Raw genomic sequence first — 7,482 nt, 5'->3', positions numbered from 1 at the left:
GCTAATCATCAGGGAAATGTAAATCAAAACCACAATGATTATTATTATTTTTACAACAATCAGAATGGCTGTTATCAAAACAGCAAGAAATAACATATTGGAGAGGATATGGAGAAAAGGGAACCCTTGTGCACTGTTGGTGGGAATGTAAATTGGTGCAACCACTGTGGAAAACAGTATGGAGCTTTCTCAAAAAAAAAAAAAAAAAAAGAAAAGAAATAAAAATACCATATGATCCAGTAATCCCAGTACTGGGTATTTACCCAAAGAAAACAAAAACAGTGATTTGGGAAGATTTACACACCCCTAGTGTTTTTGAAGTATTATTTACAATAGTCAAGATATGGAAACAACACAAATGTCCATTGATGGATGGATAAAGATGTGTATATATATATATGTGTGTGTGTATATATATGCACACACACAATGGAATATTATTCAACCATAGAAAAAAGAATAAGGTCTTGCCATTTGTGACAACGTGGATGGACCTAGTGGGTATTATGTAAGTGAGATAAGTCAGACAGAGAAAGACAAATACCATATGATTTCACTTCTATGTGGAATCTAAAAAAACAAAGGGAAGGAAGGAAGGGGAAAAGGAAAGAAAGAAAGAGAAAAAGAAAGAAAGAAAAGCAGACTTAAATACAGAGAACAATCTTGGGGTTGCCAGAGGGGAGGTGGAATGGGGGAAGGGGGAAAAAAGCTAAAAGGGATTAAAACATATAAACTTCCAGTTGTAAAATAAATTAGTCACAGAGATGAAAAGTACAGGGAGCATAAGGAATATCATCAATAATATTGTAATAACGTTAGATGGTGATAGATGGTGACTAGACTTATCGTGGTGAGCACTGAGTAATGGATAGAATTATCAAGTCAATATTTGTACACCTAAAAGTAATATAACATTGTATGTTAATTACACTTCAGTAAAAAAAAGAAAAACCTTTCTGATTTTGTGCTATTCTGAACAGATGGTGCCTACTTGGTGATAATCTAAATAAGCTATTAAAAGTCATTTTTCTGGCTTGAACTTGTGTCAGTTCAGGGTGAAAATATTATCTCATGCATTGCAGGTATTGCTATCAAGTAAATGATAATGACTTGTGTTTTCTAGAATGAAAAATAGGATTAATGATTTGGTTCCTTTAGCTCCTACATGTAGGTTTCTTCTGATTTTATATTTCTTAAAAGTTACTCTCTCATCTGTAGAGACCTGAAGAGTAAACGGAGAAAAATACAAACGTGGCGGATCAGAACCAACAGAACGCATTGCCTGTTCTTCCCGTGTGTATTGCAAGACTAGGCCAATTACATTTCCAGCACATTGCACTGCCATTCATTATTTTGAATATGAAATTGAAAGTAATTATTAGTTTCGAAACAGAACCCACAAGTAATCACAAATATATATTTACCTACCTACATCTATACATGATTCGTGTTCTTAAAAATTACCCTTTGCACTAAATAATACACACACACACAAAACCTCTCGTGGTTCTTTTTCAAGATCAGTAATTAGTTTCCAATTCGAACAGGAATCCTAGACTCTCCTTTTGATTTAATTTTATTAATTTAATTTTCTTCAACAGCAACACGGTTGAAAGAAAAAGGCATTAATTAGCCATTTCCACCAGGCACAGAGTAGGAAACGGGCCCAAACTCTAACTGAAGAAATGAAGTCTTTTGACTTGTGCTTTGCCTCCTATTCAGGGGCTGACTTAGGCTTTGTGGGACCTGAAACTTAAATAATTTCAAGCATTCTCTTTAAGAAAAAGACATAAACATGAATATTTAGAATGAGAAAAGATATCATAACAAAATACAATGTTTAAAAACCTGACAAATGACACAACAAAAACCCCCCAAGTAATAGCTTCTTGACCTTTCCCTATAATGGCCCAGCATTTTTTTGGTCACCTTGCCTTAGGACTATGACTATAATATTTTCTTCAGAAAGAATAAAACTATAATTCAGTCTTTCCTTTACAGGGTTTACCAAAGTTTATTTGTTTGGTGTTTTTTTTTTTTTTTTTAGAGAGAGAGAGAAAGCAAGTGAGCGCATGAGTGGGGGGGTGGGGAGAGGGAGAGAGAGAATCTTAAGAAGGCTCCATGCCAGGGCCTGACCTTGGGTTCGCTCACAACCCTGAGATCATGACCTGAGCCAAAACTAGAAGTCAAGTGCTTAACGACTGAGCCATGCAGGTTCCCCTACCAAAGTTTGTTTTTTAAATTGCTGATAGTTAAGAGGCATAGACACGTGCCCTGTCTCACAGGCATACTCACTTTCTGTACCGCTGCTACAGGTTTATGCCTTACAAAGGGAATCTGATGAATTGTATATCCTGCAATTTCCATCAAAAAAGAAGAAAAATCTTGTGTGTTTATGCTACTTTACTGTGTGCATTCTTACCTAATAGTGTGCGTCCGTTCTGATTAGGTATCTGCTTCCAATTTTTCCAATTTTTCATATGTGATAATTGAAAGAATTTTGCATAGATACACTTCTGACCCTGCTGCTTTAAACCTCTTTCTTCTCCTTCCCATGTACCCTAGATACTGTGGAGTGCGTTGTCATCCCCAGGTGACCCAACCCCTCACTTCTGTCACATGGTGCAGGGTAAGGGGGCAGGATAGCAGCATTCCTGAAAGCAAGACGTTATATGCGGAAGAGATTGTGAATCATGTGAACATATTTCACCACAGGCAAACTAAATATATCCCCAACTCAGCTTCCCCACAGCTGGATCCCGAAAGTGTCCATGGCCCGTGGAGGGGAAGAAAAGGGTTTCCTCCACCCTCTGAAAGTCCCGGGCTAGATCTGAAAGTTAAACCGACAAAGACAGGTTAATAGGAGAAATGTATTACTAAATACATAAAAATGTATTTAGTAGAAGTTTTATAGGACACAGGAGCCATAATGAAATGAAGACCTGAAGAAACAGACCTGAATATTTTACAGCAGGTTTGATGAAGAGGGGACAGTCATGGAAGAATATGAGAGATTCGGAGTATGAAGTACATTGCAATAAACTGAGGGAAGTCGAGCAAGCCCGATTTGTTAGGGCCGGATTTGTTAGGACCCTTGTCGGTGTCCCTTTGTTTTCAGAGATAAGGATGCTCCTTGCCTCCAGGTATAGGGAGGGCACCTCTTGCCTGAGGGTGTTATGCAGTGTTTCAGGGAAAAGGGGCAGGGGAGGGTCAGAGTAACCTCCCTGCTTCTGCCATTTGCTCAAACTGCTTCAGCTCAACATAGTCAATAAGCCTAGGTGGCATATTTTGGGGTAGTGTGACCTGAACCCCATCACCACCTCAATTCCACATAACACTGTGGAAAGGGAAAGCAGTCTTAAGTAAATGCAGTTACAGTATCACATGGCTGCTACGTTTACCGAAACGTAGGGCTGTGCGAACACATCGAGAGGACCCCTCTCAGAGTCTTGAAGGTACTTAGCAAATGTAGGGCCCTGAATTTAGCTTCATTAGTTTCAGGGTAAAATAGCTGTTCTCTTGGCTTCCCTAAAGGAAATGACAGCTCGTGAAATAGGACCCTCTGAAAATCCAGACAAATGGCTTCTGCTACGTGGTCCTAAAGTCCTTAGTTTATGAACTTACTCTTTCCTGCTACGTCCAAGTAAAATGACTTGAGTCTCTATTGAAAGTAACTGCAGTACACTGAAGATGCTTTCCAGGGGATTCTGGAATTCCTAAGGAAGAGAGAGCGCTTTCTGTCTCTTGGTGATGAGCAAGTCTTGCTTCAGGTTTCTCGTAGCTCAATTTAACTTTTGATCACTTTCTACCAACTGGACACTGCTCTCTGCCTCAATTGTAGATACAGCCTCATCCCTATTTCATTCCTTAATAATCACAACAACAAAAAGCACTTACGGCAACAGTAAAGGGATATAGAAACATTTTTCTCTTGCAGTAAAAAATAAATTGGTAAAAAGCAATTCAGGTTTTCTCAACTCATTGAAAACATGCTAAGTTACTCCTCTGCATTGGCCCAGCTCCAGTTCAACCTTCAATTTTCAGGAGAATATGAGGTTAACTAGATGGAAGATTGAAAAATCTAGCAACTATTTAGGTAAGCAACTGTTTACCTTGTCATTTCTAACATAATTGTAAGAAGCATGGCGACTTGCCCTTTTGAAGACATGGAAAACCTTCTATGACTAATTTTCACGTACATAATACAACCAGTGTTTGGGGGGGGTACTCTGGCAAAAAGACTCCATTAGAGTTGAAAATGATGATAGTGGTTAACAGTTATCGTGTACATGCTGTATGTCACGGGCTAAGTAAGCACCTGGCATTTGGTAACTTATTTAATTCTAACAGTAACTCTTACTAGAATTTGCAGAGAACATACTTAAGGCACAAAGATGTTAAGTAAATTGCCCAAATTCAAATAGTTAGGAATCAAGCATATAAGTAAAGACCCTCCTGATAGTAAGTTAAAGAAATAAACCTAAGTCCACTTCAAAAAAAGAAAACAAGAAGGGAAGAAGGAGAGAAAGAAAGGAAGGAAGGAAAGGAAGGGAAGGAAGGGAAGGAAAGAAAGAACAAACAGGTTACTGATGAAACCCATTGATAGTAATGAGATGGGAAGGGATTCAGTCTCTAACTCTCTGGTCCTCATTTTTCTTTCCTTTCTGTGTGTCTGTGTGTGTGTGTGTTTTCTTTTAAGATTCACTTATTTATTTTGAGAGAGAGAGAGAGTGAGGGAGAGAAGGTGAGTGCAGGGGGAGGGGCAGAGGGAGAGAAAAGCAGACTCCATGTTGAGCACAGAGCCTGACGTGGGGCTCCATCTCACGACCCTGAGATCATGGCCTAAGCCGAAATCAAGAGTCAGACGCTCAACTGACTGAGCCACCAAGCCTGGGTGTCTGCTTTGTTGCCTCTTCTTCTTCAGCAATTCTTGGCCCCTTGCCTTAGAACTGGCAAAGTAGTGGCAGGGCATAGTGGGTAAAATCCTGATATGGGGGTCAGATGTGACCTTTGGAATAACCTAACAAGTGGGTTTGAGCAGGTCACTGAGGCTGTAATTACAGTAGTTCTTGCAGTTGGCTGGGTTGTCTTGATCTGAAGTGGAGATGAATCTCAGGTAATTATTTCCATAATTAAACAGCCTCTATAATTTCCCCCGTATACATAATTTCTTTTCGAATTATGTATCAGAAAGACTTCCAAGTTTATCTTCCAACATAACTCTAATGCTACCCTGATTCTTCCTGGAAAAGGATTGGATAAGCACATGCATGCCCTTGGATGTGCAAAGATTTGATGATTTATATATTATTTTTCCTGGGGTTTTATGCCATATTTAAGGGGACAACTTCAGAGTAATTCCCAAAATATCTTTGGGATGAAATTTCAGACACCAAAGGAAAGGCTGAGACAAGGCAGACATTTGGGGAAACACTGACTTAGCCAGCATTCTTCCAATTATTCTTTACTGATGTTATCCACACTCTGATTATTCCTGAGGATGTCATTTACTTGGATAGAGAATATTATTTAAGTTAAATATCCAGATAATTGCCTGCTTTCTGCATTACTCAGGATAGAAAAGGTAATACTGTGTAACAAACTCCCCCAAATGCCAGTGGCTTAAAATGACAAAGGTTTGTCTTTTGCTCGTGTAACGGATGTATCTCAGGGCAGCGGAAGGCTCTGCTCACTTTAACCACTCCAGTCCTTGAGGTTCTACCGTATCATACCTGCCTAGTTGCCATGGCAGAGGACAAAGGGAAGTCTGGAGAATTTCATACTGCCACTTAAATACTCTAATTCATCGACTAGTTCATTTGCCGGAGATAGAAACATGGCCCCACTAGTCATATGGATGGGAGGGAGTGCCCTGTGTTAAAAGGAAAGAGAGTTTTATTTGACTGATGACACGAATGACTGTCATGCATTCCAATAGTTTTTCTGTATAGACACAATTCCAGAATAGAATAAAAGTAGACATTTCAAGGGCTGATTTAATCATGTTATGTATATCATATCTCATTTAATCCTTACAACTATCCTTTCTATATTCTCATTTTAAAGTTGAGAAAACTGAGGCATAAGGGATTTAATAGTAACTTGTCCAAGATCACCCTAAGATTTGACTCCACCAAGAAGAGTTTGTGCTCTGAACCACAAAATCATGTGCTATATATGAATTATTTATAAATAATGTGGTTTCCTTGAGATGTGATTAATTAATGGCACGTTTGCTAAGGAAATTCTGAGTTGATATGCATATTAGAGGTGTAAAATCTAACTGTTGCTATTATTTTGGAAGTCTACAAAAATAGAATTAGCCCAACCCTGAGAGCATTTATTACAGGAAGTATTTTTTCTATTTTCATATGCTTTGAAATTCAGATGTTTAACTGGTATCCTGTAGCAAGCTCTAATTTGGACTGATTCATTTAGGAGAAATGAATGAGAGTTTATTTATAGAGATCAGTGTACAATCTGACTTCCAAACACATTTGCTTAAAAATTAATGAAAGTAGCATATAAGGCTATTAACTATTAGTGATGAGAAATAATGAGGATGAAAACCGAGCTGAGGGAATCAGGTAAAGCAGTTTTTTGTGGGTAATTTTGTAGTATTTCTCTATAGATTTTCCAAAGTCACAAAAGTCATAAACAGGCTGTTATAACAAAATACCACAGACCAGGCAGCTTAAACAAAAGACATTTATTTCTCACAGTTCTGAAGATGGGGGTCGTCCAAGATGGAGGTATTAGCTGATCTGGTTTCTGGTGAGAACTCTCTTCTGCATCTTTGCACCGTGGAAAGAGCTTCAGTGTCTCTTCCTCTTATTATAAGGGTACTAATCCCTTCGTGAGATCTTAACAATTTAATGTAATCCAGTTATTTCGGCTTCAAACTCAGTTTCTTTTGAATAAATGCCCCACTGAAAATCTGGATTTTCCCCCATCCTCAGCTTCTCCTGGGGATAATCTAAGTTAATGAAGGCAGTGGGGGAAGAAAGGGAGTCTTATCTGTCATCCAGGCATCATGGGTAAGTCAATCAGTGTCCCGCAGTCACCCACTCTGCTGGCCTTTACTGGGATGTTTCTTGTCTGATTCACATTGTTGCATGCTGGTATTATGGTCAATGCCCCCAGTTCCCAGAGACCCCAATTATTCAGGTTTGTGTGAGACCCAAGTGCAAGCTGTCTTCTGTCTCCAGGCTCCTTTCTGCCTATTTTGGACTCTTTCTTGTGCAGGATTCTGGAATTCATGGCTGTTTTCACTCCACCATGGTGGGGCTTGTAAGATTCTTTCAGGCTTCTTTCGGTCCCATCCAGCCAGATACCATTTTTGACCATTGCTTCTCTACTGCCCAGGATCCAAGTTGGGGAAAAAAGGCTTCCTTTTGGGATTGCCATCTCCTAGCTATACTTTTGCCCTGAGACTCCACTAAACTTATCTATGTTTTCCTTTCTTTGCCTTCCCCATTGAAG

This window comes from Ailuropoda melanoleuca, chromosome 1 (genome assembly GCF_002007445.2).
Source record: "Ailuropoda melanoleuca isolate Jingjing chromosome 1, ASM200744v2, whole genome shotgun sequence".
NCBI lineage: Eukaryota > Metazoa > Chordata > Mammalia > Carnivora > Ursidae > Ailuropoda > Ailuropoda melanoleuca.
The sequence above is the reverse complement of the archived record's forward strand: the minus strand, read 5'-3'. Positions refer to the sequence as shown.